General features: G+C 38.7%; 2 long non-coding RNA genes across 2 annotated transcripts in view; one reads left to right on the top strand and one right to left on the bottom strand.

Moving 5' to 3' along the window:
- A330093E20Rik (RIKEN cDNA A330093E20 gene) overlaps window positions 1-25895 on the top strand; it is a 361774-nt gene that overhangs the window by 300460 nt on the left and 35419 nt on the right. The window lies entirely within an intron of this gene.
- On the bottom strand, window positions 9389-25686 carry Gm41718. Its single transcript, XR_877373.2, has 3 exons — window positions 25183-25686; window positions 15229-15309; window positions 9389-9563 (listed from the first exon to the last, which is right to left on the bottom strand). It is a non-coding gene; the product is annotated as a predicted gene, 41718 (long non-coding RNA).

Genomic DNA, 25895 nt, shown 5'->3' with positions numbered 1-25895 from the left:
ACAGCAACCTGTAGTCAAAATCTCCTTGTTCCTTTCACTGTCCCTGATGAGTCTATTTTGCTTCATGGGAACTTTTCAGTGTTAAGTCATCTTGGGAGTAGCTTTGCTTTCAGTGAGGGATGGACTTGCTCAGTCACCTAAGCTCTACCCCTTCTTAGATACCTACAGATGACCTCCATCAGTCTTCATACTAAGTCATCGAGGCAATGATCCAAATAACTTAAGTCAAGTATCTTTGGATGTCATAGTTTTGGGTTTTATAGACATAAAGTTTTTGTTGACATTTTCTCTTTCAATAGCCTATGTTAATACAATTTTAGATACAGCCTTATGCTTTCTACCTCCCTGCAAGAGTTTCTTTTCTAAATACTTCTAAAGTACATAGATTAAAAAGTCCAGTGACATGAAACTGGGTTGGGTTCAGTGTGTAGCTTAGGAAGAAGGGTCCTACAGTCTGAGTCTTGAACTAGAGGTGCCTCTTTGGAGGTCACACTGTTTAGTTTCAGTGGGACACACCATGTTATCACATTTCAGAGCTGGAGGTCCTAGCATGCCTTTATACTGTCACATTTACAAAGTGGGATGTTTCCCTCTGACCTTCGGAGATCTCCTCCTCTGAACTGCTGACTCATCGCGTCATCTAAAACTCAGTGTAACGTTCCATTATTACCTCATTTGCCCAGGATTTGGTTTTTTAAGGGAGTAAAAAAAGGTTATGGGGAACAATGCTGGTGAGTCAATTGAATGGTATACACATTTAACACCCCGATCTCGAGCAACCTAATTTAAGCTTTCATTTGTTCAAATGGATAAGACGTTCATTAAGTTTCATGAGGTGCTTAGAATTTTGCTGGAGCTTCAATTTCCTTGTCTGGCGATGTCACACTGAATACCATCTTGCCAACTGTTGTGACAGCTTGATGACCAGAACTAATGTGTATGGAGGCCTTGGTGGAGAATGAGGCACAGAGTGGTGGTTCTGGCCTCAGATGTTGCCATCTTTGCAGTGTTTATAGCCTGGAACTGCAATTTCTGGAACAAAATAATCATTCAACAGTTTGGAAATGAAACAGACTACCTTATTTTGTCTTCCTTAGTCATACTGACAAGACAGTTGTAGGAGAGAGGAAAATGAGAGCATGTTACTTGTTAGCATTTCTTCCTTATTCTTTAAGGGAAAAGTTTTTTTTTTATTGTTGTTGTTGTTGTCATTCTAGCAATAAATGGCATTAATGATTTGTCTTTAATAATTAGATTTTATTTTCCTTCTTCTTTTGCTGTGAATGATGCCTGAGTGTGTGTGTGTATGTGTATAATTGTGTGTAAGTGCATGTGCATGCATGCCTATGTTCACTTGTGTGTGTATATAATTGTATGTGTCTGTGTATGCATACACATGTGTGTGCATGAGTGCATGTACATGCATGCCTGTGTTCATATGTGTGTGTGCCTGTGTGTATATGTGAATGTATCAGGGGTTTGTGGTGGGGGAGCTGTGTAGGGATACAATGTTTGTGAAGAGGGCTTCTATCAAATTCAAGTCTGACTCTGATCTAGTTTAATCAATGTTGTTAAGGAAGAAAAAAAATGAGATTATTGTGAGTTGAGATGAAAGAATGAGAAATATTTATCTGGGACATCTATGATGGGTGATATCATGCCAGTCTAGCCCTTTGTAAGCCAGGTCTGGCTCCATGAAAAGGTATTCTGTTTGCTCAGCACTACGACTGCTCAGCACTTCAGAAGATGTAGACAGTAGCTGTGTATGTGTGTGTGTGTGTGTGTGTGTGTGTGTGTGTGTGAGAGAGAGAGAGAGAGAGAGAGAGAGAGAGAGAGAGAGAAAGAGCGAGAGAGAGAGAGGGCACTACTTTCTTATTGTTTTCTTCACTTATGTTCATTCTTACACGTACTTGCCACAACTTGGAAAGTAGGTTACTGTGTCATCTAACTAACCTCTCAGCCCACTGGGTGTTGTTTACACTCATGCCTCTCAGTTACTCAGATTAAATGTAGAATTTGGAACGTTCCCTTTTGGGATTTATTCAGCTCATGGTTAGATCCAGAGCAGGCATTCCTTGCCATTCCTTCTCTCCGTGTGCATATGAATGTCTGAAATCATAACATGCATGTGCTTTTAATGTAAAAAAAAAAATCCAGATTGTAGAGCTGTTACACCTCAAACAAAATTTATTGGGCTTCTATTGCATAAAACGTCGGCATTGTTCAAAAATATATTTCCACTCATAAACACACACTGGATTAGAATAGATGCTGTCATTTGGTGATACAGAACAACAACAACAAAAAGAAATGGAAAATAGGATTTACACAATTCCATGTATACCGTTTTTATTTCTTTTTTGTCTGAGAACTCTCTGACACATAGAGTTAGTATGTCTTATTTTATATTAAAAATAGGACTGCCTTTGGAAACATTGAGTATTAAGCACTGGGGATTTAGCAAAATACAAAACAATTTAATAGATTTTGAACTCAAGCAACACAGTGTAATGTATGCATGGAACTATTAGTAGATCCTCTAGCAGTTTTTCCAACTATAACTTGTTTTTCCAAGGATACAAGCTTCTATGTATAGAGAAAAGATTCTGGTGTCTTGTTTTAAGAAATATAAGCTTGTATGTTGCGCCATAGATTGCAAGTTGTTAGTGGTTATATTTTGTATTTTTTCTGAGTATGATTCACGCTTTCCCAGAATGTCTACTCTTGTATTAGACTTAATAGTCTTTACTTTGGCTTAAATTGCCTATTCCTGTCATTTCTGAGAATTCTAAAATCCCGATTTTTCACTTTTCTCTGTGGTCTCTATAATTGATTGAGTTTTTCTTGCTGTTCATTGATTTTTAAAAAATAGCCTAGCAACTTGACTTGCCTGCTATTACAAGCCTACTATATCAATCCTGCCTTAACCCACCATTATCCAAAAGACCTCTTTTTCTGTGTCTTTACTGTAACACACTGTCATGCTATCACTATCTTGCCCTGATTTGTTCTTTCACTATAAAGACTCTTTATATCCTTTCTCTATTACATTCATCTTCCCTTTTTGACACCTTTCCTCTTTACCCCTGAGCACATGGCATTTGCCCATAGCATAATGTGAAAATTCTATGTAGACATTTGCCCTCATAACTGATTGTCATTACAGTGCTTCCTCTATATTGTTACTCATTTACTTTAGTGAAATGAGTAATTCTGTCTTGACTCAACAGTTATTGTTCTAGAAATTTCCTCTCTCTGGATAATCAGAATGAAGTGAAGTACTTGCAAAGCAACAGTATGGATCATTGCAATCTTGCAGAAACACGATACATGGTAAGATTCTTTCCAATATAGACTAACTTAATAGTGGATGGGTCAAACTCAATGTCATTATCAGAAGATTACAAGTGTTCCCAAGGTGAAAACACATCCTTGTAATGATTAGTGACATTATTTATTGTTGGGCCCTGCTAATTAATGTTGAAGTCTACCATTGTCTGGACAGTTCTTTCTCTTGACCTCTGCACAAAATTGAAGACTCTCTTTACTAGCAGAGCTTCTCTTTCTCTGACCCTGTCTGGGGAACCCCAAATCCCCACCTTCTACCTGTGAAATGTCATCTAGCCTTGGTGAGATTACAAATGCAGCTTCCTTAATCCCAATAAGAACCTGTCTAGCAAGCACCTGGAATTCCTGGAATGTCTCTCCATGCAAATAAGGCATTTGGTACCCTAAGCTGTAACCAATAGTATCTACCCACCCTAGAAATCTCTACCTCATTCCCCAAAAACTATACAGCCCTCCATTCACATCAATTAAAGTAGAGCTACCTTCCTGAAGCTGATCCTAGTAGTATTCATGGGCTGTCCAAGACCCTGTTCATCAACTCTGCAACTTTAGTCCTCTTGGGCCAGTGGCCAAAAACCCTGGGGAGAAGGGAGGAGCACAATTTATAACCTAACAAATCATAGGAGCCAAAATAGTTATAATCATGGTACTATATTTCAACTTATGAAGTATTGATACCATAATTCACAGCACAATCTATGTTATATATTAGAGATTTTTCTGTATTGTGACCATTTTAGTAACTTTGGGGAAGGAGAACATTTTGAAAAATAAAAATTATAATACAGGTGATGATGAATTTCATCAATATGAGCTTCAATCTAATGTGACTTCTCCTTATCGGGTGTTCTATGGAGGGGAAAATCCTGTGAAGGTAAGGAAAAAGCAAAATTTTTATTGTGCTGTTTTTATTTTGTTGTTCTTTCAAAATATAAGTAGACTAAAAAACGGGTTAAGTTGAGATTATCCGGCATTTAAAGTTGTATTGATCAAAAGATATAATTCATGACCAATTTTAAAGATTAAGCAAAGTTTTGTAGATAAATTGAAAAATTACTAGATTTTTTTTTTATTTTTCTTTTAAACATTTTCTTTCACAAATGAAATTGCAAGGTAGATCTATGAAGCACAATGTTCATATTTGGGACGAGAGGGAAGTGCTGATTGAGCTGAAAGATTGCAAAATTCTGAACCTCTATGAACATAGTGTGCTTGTCATTTTAATACTTCTTTGGGATTTCCCTTAAGAAAGAAATATGGTTTCTGTGGGTCATCTTGGTTTTATTAGTTATGTTGAAGTTTCTTATTCTCAGTGAGCAGGTAATATAATCAAGTTTTAGGAAGACGGTCCTTTCCTAAGTGGAAATTTCTGGTTTCTTTGGAGACTCTGCTGTGTCATACGATGTTTCTCTGGAAGCTGTCTTATGGGAGGATGTTTTGCTGAAGCAGACACATGAGAGGATGTTTTTACAGAAGCCAACACAAGGGAGGATGTTTTGCTGAGAACAGACATGTGTTGTTTTCTGGAAGCTGCATGAAAAAAGGGCATGTGATGTTTTGTGCAGTGGAAGCTTGAGAGGACATGTGACGTTTGGAAAGAATATAAATGTAACTCAACAGACAGTGGACGATGCTGTGTGGCATAGGTTCACCTTGCCACTCTGCTGGTCTTCATTGGGCTTTTCTAATGCTAGTCTTCATTGATGAGGCTCTGCCATTGGTTCGCTTTGCCCTCTGTGCTGAACATTGTTTTTACTTCATAGAGCAAAACTCACCAAAGAATTCATGATGTTCTGGCAGCTTTTTGCCACTTGTGTAGACTCGGGTGGATTGGTAGCACATCAAGATTTCTTCTGAATTGAACTGCCATTGCTGGTTTATGACTGATGTTCACAAGTGGATTGAGCTACCACTGCTGATTCCTGTGAACTGAACTACTGATACCCTGATATCGCAGATTGAAATTGCCCCCCAAAATATTTTTAAACAGGTCCACATCCCCATTTTCCCTATTAACCTTTCCTTTCCACTATCTCTTGTGGGTAGTGGGCCAGAAGAGAGGTTGAAGCATTTAAGAACCTTTATTGCTGTAGGTTAAAATATAAACCTACACTTCCTTTCCTGAATCCCCTTAGTTTTCTTTTTCTATCCTGACTGAAGAACGAAGACCAAAGTGTGGACACTTTGCCCCTTCTTAGAATTGGAAACAATCACCCATGGAAGGAGTTACAGAGACAAAGTTTGGAACTGAGACAAAAGGATGGACCATCTAGAGACTGCCATAACCAGAGATCCATCCCATAACTAGCCTCCAAACGATGACACCATTGCATACACTAGCAAGATTTTGCTGAAAGGACCCTGATGTAGCTGTCTCTTCTGAGACTAGGCCGGGGCCTAGCAAACACAGAAGTGGATGCTCACAGTCAGCTATTGGATGGATCACAGGGCCCCCAATGGAGGAGCTAGAGAAAGTATCCAAGGAGCTAAAGAGATCTGCAACCCTGTAGGTGCAACAACATTATGAACTAACCAGTACCCCGGAGCTCTTGACTCTAGCTGCATATGTATCAAAAGATGGCCTAGTCGGCCATCACTGGAAAGAGGCCCATTGGACACGCAAACTTTATATGCCCCAGTACAGGGGAATGCCAGGGCTAAAAAATGGGAGTGGGTAGGTAGGGAAGTAGGGGTGGAGGGTATGGGGGACTTTTGGGATAGCATTCTAAATGTAATTGAGGAAAATACGTAATAATAAAAAATATTTAAAAAAAAAAAGACAAAAGTCAAACTTTACTCTCTGAAAAAGTAAGTAATCTCAAGGCCAAGGTATTCTATGGAGTCTATGTAAATATCCATTCTCTGTTAGTCAATAGTAGGAAAAAAATTTCAACTTGAAGCATTAGTAAAATTCTTTCATTCTTGCTCTGTGCATTTGTTTGGGCATGCTGTCAGCACTAGCTGGCTGGTTTGGCCCTGTCTTGCTTCCTGCTTCTTCATATCTTGTTGTCAGGAAGTAATACCCTCTCAGGACATCCCTGGTTAGAAGCACATTTCTGGGGCCTTCTAGATCTCAGATACACAGATAACCAACCATTGCAAAGGACATAGACCAGCAGTGATTTTCACTGGCTACTAGTAGGGGGTTAAAATGGTACAGAGAAAGATAGTTTGGTAGTTTTATGAAAAACTAAATTTATCATTGAATGCAGCAAGAGCTGTCCTTGATATTTACCAGAGAGATAAGAAGTTATAATCTCACAAACACCTGCAAATATCTACACACAGATGTTTGTAGAGTTTTATTCATAATTGGTAAACTTTGAATGCATGCAAAATGTCTTTTAGTGGGCAACTAGATAAACTGTGGTGTATCTAGGCAACGTCATGTTGTTTTTTCCCAACATCAAAAAGGAAAGGAATATCAATCCATGACCAGAGTAGCTTTAAGTGCATATTACTAAATGAAAGAAATAAATCAGAAAAATAAATACTGTATTGTTTTATATATATATCTCACAATGTAAAAAAGGTATAACTATGGAAGAAGTAAAATGTTGTAAAATTGTCGATACCTACAAAATGTGTGACACCAAGAATTCCTACATAAATTACAAGCATTAGATGGTAAGGCAGTGTCATGTGCAGTTTCATTGACTAGAGCAAAAAGTTCAATTTTGTTGCAAACCTAGAGCAGATCTGAACAAAATCTATTTTATAAAAGATCCTCATATGCCAGAGTTAGCCATATTGCTTTATTAGCTTTAATATTTAATGAAGGAGAACAATGATTAAGATTGTGGTGAACTTTAGAAACCTTTTTTGTGTCTTTGTCCCAAATTAGTTTGTTGTAAGGCTCAGTGGAGGCTAAAAGGCAAGCTCAGTCTGGCAAATGGGCAGGGGCTGTGGTGAGCACTCTCTGAATGGCAAAGAAGCCAGGCTCTTCTCCCTCGTGGTATTTGAAAAGGTTCCTCTCCACACCCTTCCATCTTTAAATGTGAGTGCATCTATCATTCTCTTTCATCTCTTTACATTTCCACCATGTATTTTTTATGAAGACAGTAATGCCAAGAGCAGAAGCATAATCTGTTGGTAGCCAGACGAAGGGCAATTAATTAAAGCTTTTAAGTTAGGATCAGTTTCTCAAAACCTCTACTCTTGATGATGGGCTCTTTAATTCAGTGATGTTCCCCAGGTCTAGATCTGCCTACTTTAAAAGACAGATGGAAAATATAGGGCCAGAGAGATGGCCCAGCAGTTAATAGCACTTGCTGCTCTTGCAGACAACCTTGGTTCTATTCCCAGCCCTCACTTAGGATGTTCCATGGTCATTTCTATATGGGAATAATTCCAGGTGAGGACCTACTATCCTCTTCTGTGAGTTCTTCCTGTCAATCAGAAGCCTGCTAGTGAATATTTTTAACACCTTGGAGGAAGCAGCATCATATTGAACCGAGTTTGAGAGTCTCCCTTCCCTGTAATGTTCAGGTTAGCATCTCAGTTTTTTTGTTTTTTCTGACCCTAAGATAGGATATAGTTGCTGCTCTTCCCTGTCTTTAGCTAGCTGTCATTCTAGTAATACTAGAGGCTGGTGTCTGAGAGCCAGGTACAGTCAGAGTTATCCAGGCTGCAAAGCAGAGAGAGCACATACCCTTGGAGGAAGGACTCAGTCAGGAATTCAAATCTTGCAATACATTTTTTTTTTTACTCCAGCATGATGGGACTGAAATCAGTGTAGAGAAGTTTGGTCACTAGGGTTTTATTGACTTTAACAAGACTCTAAAGGAGACATCCGGTTCACGGAGTCAGATATTTGAGTGATTCTCAATAGGATATTTAAACACAGCTTTCTAAAATCTCAGCTCTGAAGTCTTGTTTCATCAGAGGTGAGTCTTTGATTGGCCTCTCCTGCTGAGTGTCCGGGGTGTTGGAGCAGAGTCCCTTGTGGCTGGCATTCATATGGTGCTTCTGCTTCTTTTCTGATGTAACCTTAGTCTGTTCCCTAGAATGGTACAAGATGTTACCACTAGCAAAAATGATCAAATATGCCGATTAAAGTAAATTTTCAGCAAACCTTGTGGGAAATATCCTTCTTAATTTGTTCAGTGTCATTGTTGATCTCTGCCAGGAATTAATGCACTTGGTTACAGAACAGATGAGAATTTGAAAACTGTATGAAACTGCTAACCTAGCTATCCAAAGGGGAAAGTGGCTGAAAACGTCCTACCTCATAGCACAATAGATATGCTAGGAGTTTTATTGTTTAATTCTCAATAATTAAGTAAATAAATGGGGTTTGCTTTGGTTCATGATTCTTTGTTCATAGTTCTGGTCTTAGGTTCAAGTCCCATTCCAATGGCTTTTTTTGCTGACAGAGTCCCAAGGATATCACAGAGTAGATGCAAGATGTGTATGTGTTTGCACGTATATTTATGTGTGTGTGTGTGCATATGTGTGTGTTCTCTCCTTGTACTTCCTTTATATTGAATAATGGGAACTCTATCCTGATAGACCTTACCTATCCCTAATAATTTCCCAAAGCTTTACCTATTAATACTGTAATTGAATTGTTTCCACTTATTTAGCATCTACAATGGGAATTAGACTCCCATTTACCCAGCAACTTAGTTCTATATCACAGATTAAAATTGCCTGGGTAGAAAAACAACGTTGAGACTATTTTAAAAGCAGATGTTTTAGTTTTCAAAAGAAGGTATGGTTTGTATCTTGCTGGGGTTTATCCTACATGTGAATTGTGTCCCATTAGAATCAGATAGTTTAAAAGGAAGTTTAAAAATATTAAAATAATAAAAATCCATAAGATTTTAACAAAATATTTAAAAGGTGTCATAATGACACCACCAGAGGGAAGGAGTGTGGCACTTTAAGAGAAGAAAAACACAGTCTTGCTAGTACCGAGTCTTAATGATCTACATTATTTTTTTCACTTTTAATATGAGGAATTCCCAATCTTTTATATATTTAACTAATCTTCATGAAATTGAATCCAACATTTAGAATCCTTGAAAAGGATAAATATGACAAGAAATGACATTCTTTTTGTTGTTATTTTATTTTGTTCTTGATTTCTGGTAACACTCTCACCCACAGTAACTGGAAGCCAGGGCAGTATCCACTCTCATTCTGCTCAGGGGTGCTTGCCCTTGTTCACCCAGGGCAATCTCTCTCATTTCTTCTCCTTGCTATGTGTGCATCTGAAGGGAAGAAATAAATGAATTATGTATTAGGATTGGAGCAATATCTGAGAAAACACTTCTTCATGGAACAGTATGAGAAAACATTTTTGATTTCTAACTTCAGAGTCTTGATGCTTTCAAAATGCTTGACTTTGATAATGCTAGGGAAAAGCATCTTATACCCACCTTATCCCCCCTTTAAGCAATACCCGTGTTCTCATGTTCTTCATGTTCGTTCTCTCTCTCTCTCTCTCTCTCTCTCTCTCCCCTACCAGAGAATATCTCAGTGAGTACTCTAGTTTCCCCATTCTAAGTCCATTTTTCAGACTAGAAAGCATTTTCACAATACTGAATTTGGTTGGACTTTTTTCTCTCTAGAAACACACACACACACACACACACACACACACACACACACACACACTATTCCATTCTGTTGCTCTGGCTTTCCCTCATTTCTTCAATCTTTCCTAAAGGTTAATTTTAATATTGGAAGTTGGAAGCATCTCCACATGGCATCCCCATAGTGCTTAGACTTGCTCTGGAAGGAAGGCATGGCCGGACTTTTCTTATGGTAGAGGAACTAACTTTGTAGAGGTGGAGTGGTATCTTTTTTTCAAATTTGCCCATCTTTTTATCACAAAGCCATCTTCAGGGACTTTCTTCTGTCCTTGGCTGGGTCTGTTAGCAATCTACTCCTGTGCATTCAGAGGAAGGAATATTAGATCTGAAGAAGAAGCGCCAAGCATCTCAGTTGTCAGTTCTTTGGGAACACATTCTTCAGACATTAAGACTCAGCTCTGCCAGACCTCTGGCTCCCAGTGCAACAAGGCTGCTCCCCTGCTATCCTTACATTGTTCCACTTCCAGTCCCTAGTAATGTGTTTGTTTTAGGCATTTCACTGCTGCAGGGAAATCATTCACATTAGCAGCCTTCATGGGTATGCGTGTTTCTTGCATTTTTAGTAGACTAGCAATGAAGCATTTGAGGAAAACCTAATACTTTCTGGTATTAGATCTGATGGCAGGCTAATCTTTTCCCGTAGCTTGTTCTTAGAGGCAGTGCAGAGATTGACAATGGAGTATGAAATTACACAAATGGCAATAGCATAGATGATGGATATATTGTGCTCTTACGCATTTCCGAAAGGAAATTAACATGTATACTTTTTCTTGGCATTGAAATCTGTGTGCCTCTTGCCCCTAGCTTTTCTCCAAGACTTAGAGTCTAAGTGTTTGTATACCCTTTTATGTTTGTATGCGCGTCTGAATGTGCATGGAGAGAATCATCGGTTTTAAGCTTAGGCTCTTGTCTTTATTTTCTTACCCCCAGACTTAAGTCACTTTATTCTTGCTGTATAAAAACTCATATGTGGTAGCTACAGTTCCTATGAAAGAAGACTCTGGTTGGGTTTTCATAAGGTGGTCAGTAAATTCCCTATAGGGAGGCTTTGTGAACACAGTCTCTTTCCTGAGGTTGGGTGGTCAAACAGCTGGAGGTCTTGGGGATGGCATCCAGGAGGTCTTGGCCTAAATATGGTGCTGGCCCACCAAGTTTGGTTCTGCAGTAATATGGTCTTTAGAACCTCATCCTTTAGGAGTGATCCCCCAGAAAAAGTCAATAATCTCATATTTCTTGATAGGCAGGTAGAATAGGTAGATTTTTCAGGGACTCAGTCTTCATGTCTATGAGCAGGTGGCCCTGTTTGATGATGAAGAGCCACTCCTTGTTTTTTGTTTTTATCTCCATGAACCCTTGATCACAGCTGTGGCCTTGACCACAGCCACAGCCCAAAAACATCACTGTGGCCTCCTAAGCCTGGATATCTGGCTCCTCCAGGCCCATCCAGGGCACTCATCTTCCATTTGGCATTTTTCCGAAGAAACAAGGTTGCCTTTTTAAAAATCATTTTATTCCTCACCTTTCCAGAGAACTCTCCTTCTATAACCAAGGACTGTAAATGGATCTAGCTTTTGACATTGTTAAAAACAGATCCACTTGTCCTAGAGTTTTACTTTCAAAACATTGGTTCATTAGAACATTGATGAAGGGCCCCTTGGACTCATTATACATAGTGCTGTTTTAATTAACTTCAGTCATCAGGATTAATGACACGTCAACAAGTGAGAGCTAGGTGCAGTGAATTCATGGGCAACCCATTTGGCTGTCTTCCAAAACTCTGCTAAGATCTGAGTGCAGCATTTATTTCCTGGGAGGTCTTGTCATCTTTCATTGTAGAATTGATAATTGTAGCATTCAATGTAAGCCATACATGTTTTTAAAGTAAATATAAAGTAAGTGTAGATAATTACCATACACAGTGAACTAAATGATAATGCATTATACTTTTAAATGATGAAGACACTATCTGTCTCTATTGGAAATAAAAATTATTTTTGAGTTAGATATTTTTTAATTACAAAATAAAATGCATGATGATTTCCAAGTAAAATGGTGTAGTATGTGCACCATTAAAAGAAAAAGTTAAATAACTTTCTTTGCCTTGAGATGCGTGTGATAATCTAGTGTGGGTCTTACTCTGTTTTTGTGACTCGTTAAGTGTTAAACCAAGATGAAGCATTGTCTGCAAAATGCAGTTGTTACTATATATGTATATCCATATAGAATTACACTCCACATATTTGTGGTTATTGTTAGTTACTTTAGTACTTGGACCCATGTACATATGTATGATGAATCAATAAGGCAATACACATACATACATACATATATATATTCATCTTGATTATTCATGTGCATGCATACTCTGTGATGTTTGCATACAGTGGAATCATCAGTAGAAGCATTTTTTACAATGTACATCCTTGTAACTAATGAGTGTAATAAATATGTGAGTATCCTCTTACAGAATAGTGTATACACACACATATGCACAAACTCTTTTATATGTATACAAAATATATGTGCTTTACTTATATCTGTACTTGTTCTTCTTATCATGATCAGATATCTGGTAAGAACCAACTTAGAGGAGGAGGGTTTATCTTAGCTTCTCACAGTTTGAACGACTGTCTCCATCCTGACAGAGAAATCAGGGTAGTGGACGTGGCTTGTCCCTGTAGTGGCAAAAGTATGAGACTTCTTACATTTGAGCAGATTAGGAAGCAGGGAGCAGACAGACACTAGGGCTATGCTACAAACTGCAAGGCTTTCTCAGCAGTAACTCATTGCCATAGAAGCCCACCTTCTCAGGGTTCTATCACCTCCAGCATAAACCTACAGAATGGGCAACAGCTACTCAAGAGCATGATCTTGTAAGAGACATTTTTAATCCACATTGTATCTTGCCTCTGGCTTCCATATTTTGCACACAGCCATCCATCTCTGTTGTTCACAAAAGAAAGAGAGAGAGAGAGAGAGAGAGAGAGAGAGAGAGAGAGAGAGACAGACAGACAGACAGACAGACAGACAGAAAGAAAGAAAGAAAGACAGGACGACAGGAAGGAAGGAAGGAAGGAAGGAAGGAAGGAAGGAAGGAAGGAAGGAAGGAAGGAAGGAAGTGGCTTCTGCCCCCCTCCCTTCCCAGGGCCTCCCCTCAGCCCCTGCAGCTCTCCTCAGCACCTATCTCACATTTCTGCCATCTGCAGTACATGCAGCCTCCATCATGACTGTGGCTTCACAACCACAGCTTCTCTTACTGCCCACTCAAGAGCTCGATGCTGGAAATCCAGCCATGTTAGATATTACTTCTCCTCAGCACCTTCCCAGAACCCCGATCTGAGCATTCCTTACTCCTGCATCTCACATTTATATAAAACCAGCCCTACAGAGACACTGCCAAATTCTGCTGCCACTCTGAATGCTGTCACAGCCACAGAATAAAACAGCATCTGGCACATGGGTCACTCCTGAGGAACTTGTAGACATACTTAAGCTGGAGCCCTTTCGGGAGGCATCACTCAATTTCCAAAAGCTTGTGACATTAGGAGCAGCCATAGAAGGGTGCTGAGCCATCAGTCTCTCATACTTGAGGATTATATATTAAGAATGCCCTAAAGTCGTTGCCATGCCCTAATGCTAGAAGAGTTATAAAGGTAATCCTTGGTAATGATTCCAAAAATAATACAATACAATACAATACAATACAATACAATACAATACTGCATGCCCAGTGTGACCCAGGGCTGAAGAAGTGCTATGGTAGTTTTAAAATATATACTCCTAACTTTCTCACAAGCATTAGCTCTGCATCCAGTAGTTAGTCATTGCAGGTGACTAAACCCAGTGGCTACCTTTGTGTGCTCAGCTTCTGTGCCCTCCTTTCTGCTGTATGGATTGTTTTATGGCTCCGTTGTAACTCAGTTCTCAAAGTCAACGGGGACCTTGTCACGGATTCGGAAGTTCAATCGATGATGCTTGGGTACCCACTTCCTGCCTTTTGCATCACTCACTAATCCTATTACGGGTTTGTAGTTTCTAATTCATGTTCCAATCATACGAAGAACAACAAGCCACCCACCACATGCTCAGAACTCATCCAAATGACACAAAGAGTAACTCAATTTTCACTACGACCTTATGACCTTATGGGATACATTTTAAATTTCAATACATTAATCAAATTTTGTTAATTTGCTTTTTTTTGCCAATAATGTATTTAATTTTAATTTTAAGCAAATTTTAAAGTTAGGATACTAAGTGCCAGATTTCATTACACTACTTTTATACAGAGATGTTAGTTTACTTTGTCCTAGTCTGCTTCCCTCCCCTCGCATCCTAGGCTACTGACTGCTCTCTGGCTATTATGTTTTCTTTCCTTTTATAGCTCCTTCCCCTCACATACCTTTGTTTCATGTCCTACGTATTCTTTACCCACTATGGTGGTTAATCTTATTATCAGCTTGGTTGGATGTTCCATCAAACCTCTGGATTTCTCTCAAAGCGTTTCTACAGAAGCCTCACTGAGATAGAAACACCCACACCTGCACTCATTGCTCTCTCGGCTTCCTGACTGAAGATACAATGTAACCAGATTCCTCATTCTTGCTGCTAGAGCCAGATTTGCTTTTGCTAACATACCATTCATTCCCTGCCTGGAGGACTGTACCCCTCCTCTGTGAGACCTTTCTTTCCATAAGCTGTTCCTGTCAGGCGTTCTGTCACAGTAACAACAAAGGGACCAATATGTAAGTGACTAATACTACCACGCTCTTTGCCACCTTCATTTAAGATTGCTTCTTCCCGTCATGATCCCATGTGTGTGTAACCTACACACACATAACAAAGTTACAATCACAGATATCCATGTATCATTTATATAATTTAAATCAAGGTTTCCCCATCCAAGAGGAAGTATATGGCATGTAACATTCTGAATGGGGCTTATTTTGCTTAACACAATGATCTGCATTTGTGTCATGCTTTAGTTTCCCTGTATGGCCAGATAAAATTCCATTGTGTGCATGTTCCCCAGTTTCTTTATGTTTCTCTGGGCGAACATTTAGGCTAATTCCATTTCCTGGCTGTGTAGAATAAACAGTCCATCCGCAGACTTGGAAGTTACATTATTCCTGTGGTGTTGATTTAGAGACATTTGGCTATAGACCCAAGAGCGGTCTATATGCCTGAGTCATATGGTAGCTCTATTTTTAGTTTAGTTTTTTTTTTTTTGAGAAGCTTCCATAATGATTTCCTAGTGTCTTTGTATGTTTACATTCCTTACCTGCAGGATGTAAGGTCCATCTTCCCACACATCTTCTCTAGTGTTTGCTCCCACTTGTTTTCTTGATGATAGCCATTCTCACTGTGGAGAGAGAAAGAGAATCTCAAAACACTTTAATTTGCATTTCCCCGATGACTAACAATGCTGAACACTTCCTTGAGGATTTACTGGTAGTTTGTAATTTTTTTTTCTTTTGAGAACTCTTAATTCAGCTCATTAGATACTTTATTGACTAGATACATTTTCTTATATAGTAATAACTTCTGGATATAAAACTGAGAAATAAGTCCTCCCCCATTCTATTGGTTGTCTCTTCACACTTGCTGTATATAAAGCTTTATTTCATGTAATACTGTTAGGTTTTCAGCTTATTCCCTGTGCTATTGGAGTCCTTTTCATAAAATCCTTGCACATGCCTACATTATGAAATATTTCACCTATGGGTTTCTTAAGCAGACTTACAGTAAGATCTGTGATTGATATGGCTGTGATAAATATCTGATAAAAGCGATAGTTTGCTTCTCTTTTACTCAATCTGGGACCCAAGTGTAGGAAGCATAATGCTTTCTCATAATGTGTTGCTCCTCACTTCAATTAAACTAACCTAGGAACATACTCATGAGCTTGCACCGAGCCTTATCTTCTTCTTTTTCTTTTAAGGCATTTTTTATTAGATATTTTCTCTACTTACTTTTCAAATGCTATCCCCCAAGCCCCCTACACCCTCCCCCTGCCCTGCCACCCACCCACTTCCACTTCCTGGCCCTGGCATTTCCCCTGTACTGGGGCATATAATCTTCACAATACCAAGGGCCTCTCCTCCCATTGATGACTGACTAGGCCACCCTCTGCTACATATGCAACTAGAGACACAGCTCTGGGGGCACTGGTTAGTTCATATTGTTGTTCCTCCTATAGGGTTGCAGACCCCTGTAGCTCCTTGGGTACTTTCTCTAGCTCCTTTATTAGGGGCCCTGTGTTCCATCCAATAGATGACTGTGAGCATCCACTTCTGTATTTGTCAGGCATTGGCATAGCCACACAAGTGAGAGCTATGTCAGGGTCCTGTCAGCAAAATCTTTCTGGCATATGCAATAGTGTCTGGGTTTGGTGGTTGTATATGGGATGCATCCCCAGGTGGGGCAGTCTCTGGATGGTCCTTCCTTCTGTCTCAGCTCTGAACTTTGTCTCTGTAACTCCTTTCATGGGTATTTTGTTCCCCATTCTAAGAAAGAGCGAAATATCCACACTTTGGTCTTCCTTCTTCTCGAGTTTCATGTTTTGCAAATTGTATCTTGGGTAGTCTAAGTTTCTGGGCTAATATCCGCTTATCAGTGAGTGCATATCATCTGTGTTCTTTTGTGATTGGGTTACCTCACTTAGGATGATATCCTCCAGATCCATCCATTTGCCTAAGAAATTCATAAATTCATTGTTTTTAATAGCTGAGTAGTACTCCATTTTGTAAATGTACCACATTTTCTGTATCCATTCCTCTGTTGAGGGACATCTGAGTTCTTTCCAGCTTCTGGCTATTATAAATAAGGCTGCTATGAATATAGTGGAGTATGTGTCCTTATTACAAGTTGGAACATCTTCTGGGTATATGCCTAGATGGGTCTAGACACCATCAAGTTCACAAGCGAGAGTAACCATCACAAGTTTCTTTGCACCTTTAGTTGGAGAGATGGCCTTTTCTCAAATACATGATTTTGATTTTTTTTGTCAAAACTTAAATGACAGTAACTCTGTAGATTGGTTTTGCATCCCATTAATAGACTATGTTGAGTTCTGTATAATTATTGCTGTTTCTGTCACTATTATCTCATGTTTAATTTGAGACAAAGTGTTCTTTTTGCTTAAGTATTGCCTTGGCAATTCAGGGTCTTTGCAATTATATCCAGTTTTGGTATCAGTGTAATGCTGTCTTCAGAGAACCAGCTTGGTAGCGTCTCTTCCCTTCCTGTTTTGTGGAACATTTTGAGGACATTGATGATGGCTCTCCTTTAAAGGGTTAGTTGAATTTTGTCATGAGTCCTTCATGCCCTGGAGGTTTGTCTATTGGGAAGCTTTCACTGGCATTTGAAGGGCACTGACAGATATGGTTCTGTTAAGTTGTTCATATTATGTTGATTTAATTTTGGTAAGTTTTACTGTTTAGGAATTTGTTCCTTCTAGATTTTCAAATAAGCAACTTTGATTGATTCTATATATTTTTGTATCTATTTTATTACTTTCTACATATTACTTATTATTTTTATCATATACCTTTTATTTTTGTTGTATAAGATTTTGAGATGCATTGTTCAGTTATTTGGGATGTTTCTAATTTTCTAATGTGCACACACATCTGCCTAGAACTGCTTGAGATTTATTCCCAGCTTTGGATAAATCATACTTTCAGCTAAAATTCAATGTCTGTCTGTCTGTCTCTCTCTCTCTCTTTCTTTCTTTTAAAAGAATGACCCGGTCCTCATTTAAAAGTATAGTTTTCATTCACTGTGCAGTTATGTAATTTCTGTAATTTTCTTGCTATTTATTTATAGTTTTATTCCTATGACCCTGAACATTATTTTGATTCTTTTCCATTTATTATTTAATTTACAGCCTAGAATATGGTTTATTTTAGAGATAATTCTATGGTCTTCTGAGACTAATTTGTATTTTGTGTATGTGGATAGAATTATCTGCATATGTGTATATGTGAATATATATGATACATACATATATCATATATAATTCAATATATAATAATGTATATACCATTACACACACACACACACACACACACACAAAGTCCTTTTTATTGTAGAGGTCTTTACTTAGGTTTTTCCCTAGATATTTTATGTTCTTTGAGGCTATTGTGAATGGGAGTGTGTCATTCTCTTTATGTTTGTTGGTGGTTCATAGAAAAGCTTGTGATTTGGACAAGTTGACTTTGTATTGCGCCTCTTTGCTGAATTTGTTTGTCATTTCTAGAAGTTTTCTGGTAAAAATTTTGGGTATCTCTACTGTATAGACCATATGGACCAAGTATAGGCCATTTGATTTTGTTTTTCTCTATTTGCATCTCTTTAAGTTCCTTCTCTTTCCTTACTGTTCCATTTACCTCAAGCACAATGTTGAAAAGGAGTAGAAGGAACAGACATCTCTATCTCATTCCTGACTTTAGAGGGATTGAGCCTAGCTTCTGCTTTTTTAGGATGATGCTAGCTGTGGGGTCCCCATATATAGCATTTATTCTTTTGAGGTATTTTGCCTCTAGCTCTACATGCTCTAGAACTATGATTATGAAGTCAAAGACTTTTGTGTATCTATTGAGATGATCATGAAAAATTTCCCCTTAAGTCCTTTTATATGGTTATTATATTTATTGATTTGTGTATGTAGAATCATGCCTGCATTTCAGAGTTAAAACCAACTTGGTCATGGTAGATAATATTTTGATGTATGAATAAACTCTTTTTGCAAGTATTTTATTGAGCATTTTTGAGCATGTGTTCTTCAGGAATATTGAAAAAAAAGTTTTCTTTTTTTGATGTCTATTTACCTGGTTTGGATATTAAGTGATACTATCTTCATAGGAGTTTTGGAGTACTCCTGATTATATTTTTTGGATAGCTTTAGGAGGGTTGGCTATAGACCTTTAATGGAAGTCTAGTTGCTTTCTGCTGTGGATACATCTAGTCTTGATTTTTTTTTTAATCTGGAAGGTTTTTTATTGCTATTTTAATCTCATTTGTTATGAGTCTGTTTAGTCGGTTGATCTCTTTGCTGGTTTGGCAGAATCTGGAAATTAATTCATTTCATTTAGATTTTCAAGTTCAATTGAGCACAGGTTTTAAAACATTACCTTATAATGTTCTGAATTTTTTTGGTGTCTCTTGTAATGTTTCAGTTAATTTCTGATTCTGTCTATTTGGGTGCTCTCAGTCTTTCTTTGGCATAAAAGAAGCAGCTTTTAGATTCATCAATTCTTGGTAAGTTTTCTTTATATTTCATTAGTTGGAGCTCTGACTTTTATTATTTCATTATTATTATTAAATTATTTTATTATTACATCCTTAAGTAATTTATTTGTGTTCCTTCTGATATTTTAATGCAGGCACTTAGAGCTATAAATTTCTCTTGTAGGGCTGCTTTCAATGTGTCTCAATAATATTACTGTGTTCCTGTTTTCATTAAGTGCCAGAAAATTTTTTATTTCTTGATGTTGTCTTTGAACCATTTATCACTTATTAACAAATTGCCCAGTCTCCATGAGTTAGTGTATTTACTAGAGATTTGTTTGATGATCATTTTAAGTTTTATTTCATTGTGGTCACATAGGACATTATAAATAGTTATTTCAGTCTTTTCTCAGTTATAGAGATTTATCTTGTGCTCCAGGATATAATCTATTTTAGAAAAAGTTCTGTGCATTACTGAGTAAAATTCTTTGGTATCTGGGTGGAATATACTGTAAATAATCTGTTAAATCCATTTGATAAATTATGTCAACCAATTCTGATATCTCTCTTGTTTATTTCTCGTTCAGATAACTTGTATAGTGGATAAGGCAGGGTATTAAAATCACCTACTATTAATAGATTAATGTTAATATAATTCTTTAAATCAGTAGTACATTTGTATGAAAGTAGGTGCACAAGATCTTGGTGCACTTATGTTCAGGACAGTAACAACTTCTTAGTTTACCGATTAGAATGAATTAGTTTTAGTTGAAGCCTATTGTGTAGGCTATTAGGATAGTGACACCTACTTCCTGGCTTCATTTGATTGGAGTACTTTTCTCCACCTTTTTAGTCTAAGGTTGTGCCTATCTTTTTAAAGCTTAAATGTGTTTCTTGAAGACACAGAGAGATTGTGTTTCTGATTTCATTCAGTCCTCCTATGTCTTTTGATTGTACAATTGAGGCCATTGATAATTAAAGTTGTTATTGGAATTATGTGTGCTAACTGTGGCCATTGTCTTGTTGATCTTCGGTGGTCGTTGATAGTGTTCTCAATGGTAAGTTGTGTTTTAGTAACTACAGCTTTGTATTTTATTTTACAGTATCCCTGCTCTGCTCATTCTTCTCTTCAGCCAGAAATGCTTTTCTTTAGATTTAGTTAGTTGAATATATAATTTTTATTAGATATTTTCTTCATTTACATTTCAAATGTTATCCCCTTTCCTAGTTTCCCCTCGAAAATCCCCTAACCCTTTTCCCCACCCCCTGCTCCCCAACCTACCCACTCCCATTCCTGGTCCTCGCATTCCCCTGTACTGGGGCATAGAACCTTCACAGGACGTAGGGCCTCTCCTCCCATTGATGACAGGCAAGGCCATCCTCTGCTACATATGCAACTAGAGACACAAGTCTCACTATGTGTTTTCTATGATTGGTGGTTGAGTCCCAAGGAGCTCTGGGGGTACTGGTTAGTTCATATTAATGTTCTTCCTATGGGGCTGCAAACCCCTTCAGCTCCTTGGGTACATTCTCTAGCTCCTTCATTGGTGACCGACCCTGTGCTCCATCCAATGGATGATTGTGAGCATCCACTTCTGTATTTGTCAGGCACTAAAGGGATCTGCAACTCTATAAGAGGAACAACAATATGAACTAACCAGTATCCCCCAGAGATTTTGTCTCTAGTTGCATATGAAGCAGAGGATGGCCTAGTTGGTCGTCAATTGGAGGAGAGGCCCTTGGTCTGGCAAAGATTATATGCCCCAGTACAGGGGAATGTCAGGGCCAGGAAGCAGAAGTAGGTGGGTTGGGGACCAGGGTGGTGGGAGGGTATAGGGGACTTTTGGAGAGGAAACTAGAAAAGGAGATAGAATTTGAAATGTAAATGAAGAAAATATCTAATTAAAAAAAACAGAAAAACAAAACAAAACAACAACAAAAAAAGAAATATCAACTGCTAATGTAAAATTACTTTGATTAGTAGTCTTATGTAGCTTCACTTTGTCTAAGTAAAAGAAGCATTAGCAAAATGAATCAACTTTTTTTTTTTTTTAGGTCATACTATTTTATTTTTTTATTTTTTTTCCATTTTTTATTAGGTATTTAGCTCATTTACATTTCCAATGCTATACCAAAAGTCCCCCATACCCACCCACCCCCACTCCCCTACCCACCCACTCCCCCTTTTTGGCCCTGGCGTTCCCCTGTACTGGGGCATATAAAGTTTGCAAGTCCAATGGGCCTCTCTTTCCAGTGATGGCCGACTAGGCCATCTTTTGATACATATGCAGCTAGAGTCAAGAGCTCCGGGGTACTGGTTAGTTCATAATGTTGTTCCACCTATAGGGTTGCAGATCCCTTTAGCTCCTTGGCTACTTTCTCTAGCTCCTCCATTGGGAGCCCTGTGATCCATCCATTAGCTGACTGTGAGCATCCACTTCTGTGTTTGCTAGGCCCCGGCATAGTCTCACAAGAGACAGCTACATCTGGGTCCTTTCAATAAAATCTTGCTAGTGTATGCAATGGTGTCAGCGTTTGGATACTGATTATGGGGTGGAATCAACTTTCTTATATAGCATCTGAACCTTATTAAAGTGCTGTTCCAAAATACTCATGGAAGGAGTTACAGTGACAAAGTTCGGAGCAGAGACTAAAGGAACAACCATCCAGAGACTGCCTCACTTGGGGATCCATCCCATAAACAACCACCAAACCCAGACACTATGGCAGATGCCAACAAGAACTTGCTGACAGGAGCCTGATATTTCTGTGTTCTGAGAGGATATATAAATTTTTAAGGCTGTTAGTGTTGTGGAAAGTTTTTCATTGTTTTGTATACTTTTTTTAAATGACCTGTTGTGGGAATTTCATTTTCTAGTCTTGTATACCTGGTGTTTTGTGGTCTTCTTTTATCTGTATGTACATGTCTTAGTTGTTTCCTTCATCTATGCCTATAATTCAGAGCTGTTCTTTTAAGCTGTACCATCTTTCCTATGCTCTCTCTCTCTCTCTCTCTCTCTCTCTATCTATCTATCTATACACACACACACACACACACACACACACATATTGTGTGTGTGTGTGTGTGTGTGGTGTGTGTGTGTGTGTGTGTGTGTGTGTGTGTGTGTGTGTATGTTTGCCTTCATATTATGAGTAAGTAAACTGTCTATCAAGTTATTACTTATCTGGTCTAGATTCTCTACTTTATCTCTGGCTCGCTTTGTTCTACTTATAAGTCTTTCCTTTGAATTTTCTAGTTGAGTTACTGGGTTTCTCTATTCTGTCTTCATTTTGTGTTGAGTCCTCTTCGGTATTCCCACCTCATTATTGAATCTGTTCCCAACTCCTACATTGTCTTTGTCATTTTCATCATCCTTATCTTTGTGTTTCCTTGGGCAGGACACAGGCATTTAGTCTCTTTAACTTGCTTTCTCCATCGTTTCATTGTTCTGTTTCTTTAAGTCTTCTTTAAATCCTTTAAATTCTTTGATGAAGTTTGTAATTGTTCTTTTATGTTCTGCATTCTGGAGTTCATCTATGTAATTCTCATTTGCAAACATTTCTGCAGGAGTGGGAGGCTTTGGAGGGAGGATATATGCTTGCTGTTTCATAATGTTTGTATTTTTAAGATTGGTTCTGGGCATGTGCAGTTTTTTTTGTTTGTTTGAAGGCTGATAAGCACAGAGCAGGTTGGGGCAAAATAGATTATGTGTGTATGGATTTTGTCTCAATATTGGAAATGGTTTGTGTGGAATGAAGTCAGAAAGACAGAGGAGACTTGACTGGCAAATGAGATGTACCTTCTAATATAAGCTTAGAGTATGCGTGTAGATCTGGATTGGTGAAAAAGTTGGAATTTACTAGAAGGGGCCTTTGTAGGGTAGGGTAGAAAGAGTCCTGGAAGAAGCTTAGAGATTATTTGCAGTGCCAACATGGAAGGCCAGACTAGTCCAGGACCCTATATGTAGGACCTAGGCTATATCTGGAAAATAGGGGAAGGTACATGGGTAGGAAGGATAAGAGATACTATCTTTTGGTATACAGACGTCATTTGAGGTATGTTATCTTTGGTTGGTTGCAGGTAGCAGGGGGCATTGCTTGGGGTACAAGAAGGGGGTGGTCATAATAAACTGGGAAACTAAATAGGGGGTCCTTGCTAGATGGGGACAAGGCATGTATTGGGAGTGCTAGAGATACTAGGCCTAAATCTGGGGAAGGATATGAAGGAACCAGCTGGGTCCAGGAGGGACCCATGGATAGTGGTAGGTGGGATCTGGCAGAAGCCTAAAGTTTAGTTATAGCAATATTTGGAGCTGAGACTAGTCTCAGATGCTAGATGTGGAACATTGACTAGATCTGGCAGTTTGAGAAGAAGGGGTGGATGGAGAAGGCCAGGGAGGCTGACAGGGTTATACACAGGAGAACAAGGTAGACATCTGGCTGGCAGGGGAGTTTCATGCAGCACAGAAGAGATCGGAAAGCATTCTCTCCTTTGCCCTATTCCTCATCCCACACTCCCCACCTTCGTTGGCATCTCTGCTAACTTCTACTGTTGTTGACTACAGAACTTCCTCTGCTCACCTCCAATAGTCAGTTCTCTTATCACCATTGCTTTTCCTGTTCCTTGGGAACTTCTATCTTCCCTGTTGCAGTTTAAATTTCATCCTTATGAAATCTAAAATTTGAATCTCTATTCCTGATCTTTCTCCTACTCTCCAGTTTCAGTGTCTAATTATATACTGACAACTTCACCTGCATGCTATGATTCATCTTGAATCAACTTAAATATCTCAAACCCAAGCGATCATCTTATCCCAAAGCCTGACAAGTTCATGTTTGTTCTTGCCCACTGGAACATTCACTCAACATCTGTTGAATGGGTGAACGAACATTATTAAAAAATCTTCAGGATTTCGGTCTTTCTGCTGCAATCACAGCATCCTAATAGTTACCCTACAATTATTTCTAGCCACTTATTTTTCCATCACTATTCAAAGCTATTATCATAGGAGAAGACTGTAAGAGGTTTGCTACTAGTTGGCTTTTGCTTGATTGACTCTTTGAGTTTGACTGGCTCTGTCATACTTGATTTCTCCTGTATCTTGCTTATTGATAGTTTCAGTTCAGTATAAGGTTTTCCAATATTTTGACATTGCAGCATTGTGGTCTAAAAATGTGTTAGGCTTCATCTGTAGCTACCCTGAGAGATAGGTATATGTGCACTAACATGTGCATAATAAAAGTGTGTATATATGAATGAGTTTTCATAGTTATTATGGCTGAAAAGTGTCAAGGTCTGCATTTGGAAAGTGAAAGTCCAGGGAGAATTTGTGTATAAAGTCCAAGTACAGAAGCCTGAGATCCAGTTGAGCTGATGGTGTGTATTCTAGTAGCAACCTAAAGACAAGAGAACACCAATGGCTTGCCTTATAGACAAGAAGACAGAATGAGTAGAGTGTGGAGAGAGTGGGAGAGTAAAGGAGGGAGAGAAGAAGAGAGAGAATAAAAATGAATTCTTTATTCCACTTTTGGTTCTATTTAGTCCTTCAGCTGTTTGGATGGAGTGCTCTCACACAACGGCACACCATCTGCTTTACTCGGTCTACTGATTTAAATGTTACTCTCATCCTCAAAATTCACAGACATGGCCAGGATCGTGTTTATAAAAATATGTGAAACTCATGGCCCCATCCCGTTGACAGAATTAACTATCATAGTGATCAATGTTAGGTTATACTATGAATTAGCCCCAGATGCTGTTCATTAATTTAAACATACTAGTTGTGTTGTGTTTATATCTGTATGTATAGATCTATATAGATGGTATATCTATATCTATAGGTCTATATAAATATAGGTATCTTATTGTAACATACTCAATTCATTCCCCTTTTTGTTGATGGATAGCTGCTTGATTCCATTTTTAAACTATAATCATGAAAGGCATTCCCACCATCTACCTCGCGAAGCCCTTTCTCCTATCATTTTTTACTTTGAAACTTACCTCAAAGTCAAAGCTGCATCGGCATGTCTCTGTCATATGACAGAGTGGTATGGCTGCTGATTCCTATAAAGATGAACTCGGACTTCGACATGGCAGATACGGCCTGCATCTGGGAAATCAAGGGAAACAGTATTGGGCTGAATTTTCTGTTTAAAGAAATCAGCTCTCAACTACAGCCCTGCCACACCATGTAGCCCATGAAGTGCTAGGTCCCACTAATGATTCAACACAAACCTGTGGGAGTGTGGAACACAGAAGGCTGTGTACACAGCATGAGAATATGGGTGAGGGAGCTGAAGTGGAGAGACCGGAAATACCCTACTCCCCTTTTCCCTGCCATTGCCCAGAGAGGCAAAGAGTCACAGAGAATGCAATGTAGATCTTGAATCATGGTATAATATCCTGATGACAATAAGAGAGATCATAAGCAACACAAATAATAGGAGACAGCAGCAGAAGTATATAGTAAGGGAATCTGAAGATGAGGAATTTTCTAAATTCACCTTACATTTCAATATCAGCCCCTTCCTCTCCTCCCAGTACCTCCTCATGTAAGTTCTTCCTCCATTCCACCTTCCCCGTCTCAAAAGACTCTGGGTGTTAGCCCCACACTAACTCTCTCCCCCGCTCCACACACCATGTCACTGTGGACTAGGCATGTCCTCGCGCATTGAGGCCAGAAAAGGCAGTCCATTTAGGGACACAGGATTCTT

Source organism: Mus musculus, chromosome 18 (assembly GCF_000001635.26).
Source record: "Mus musculus strain C57BL/6J chromosome 18, GRCm38.p6 C57BL/6J".
In the NCBI taxonomy this organism is placed as follows: Eukaryota; Metazoa; Chordata; class Mammalia; order Rodentia; family Muridae; genus Mus; species Mus musculus.
Note: the sequence above shows the minus strand (reverse complement) of the source record. Positions and strands in the feature narration are given on the sequence as shown.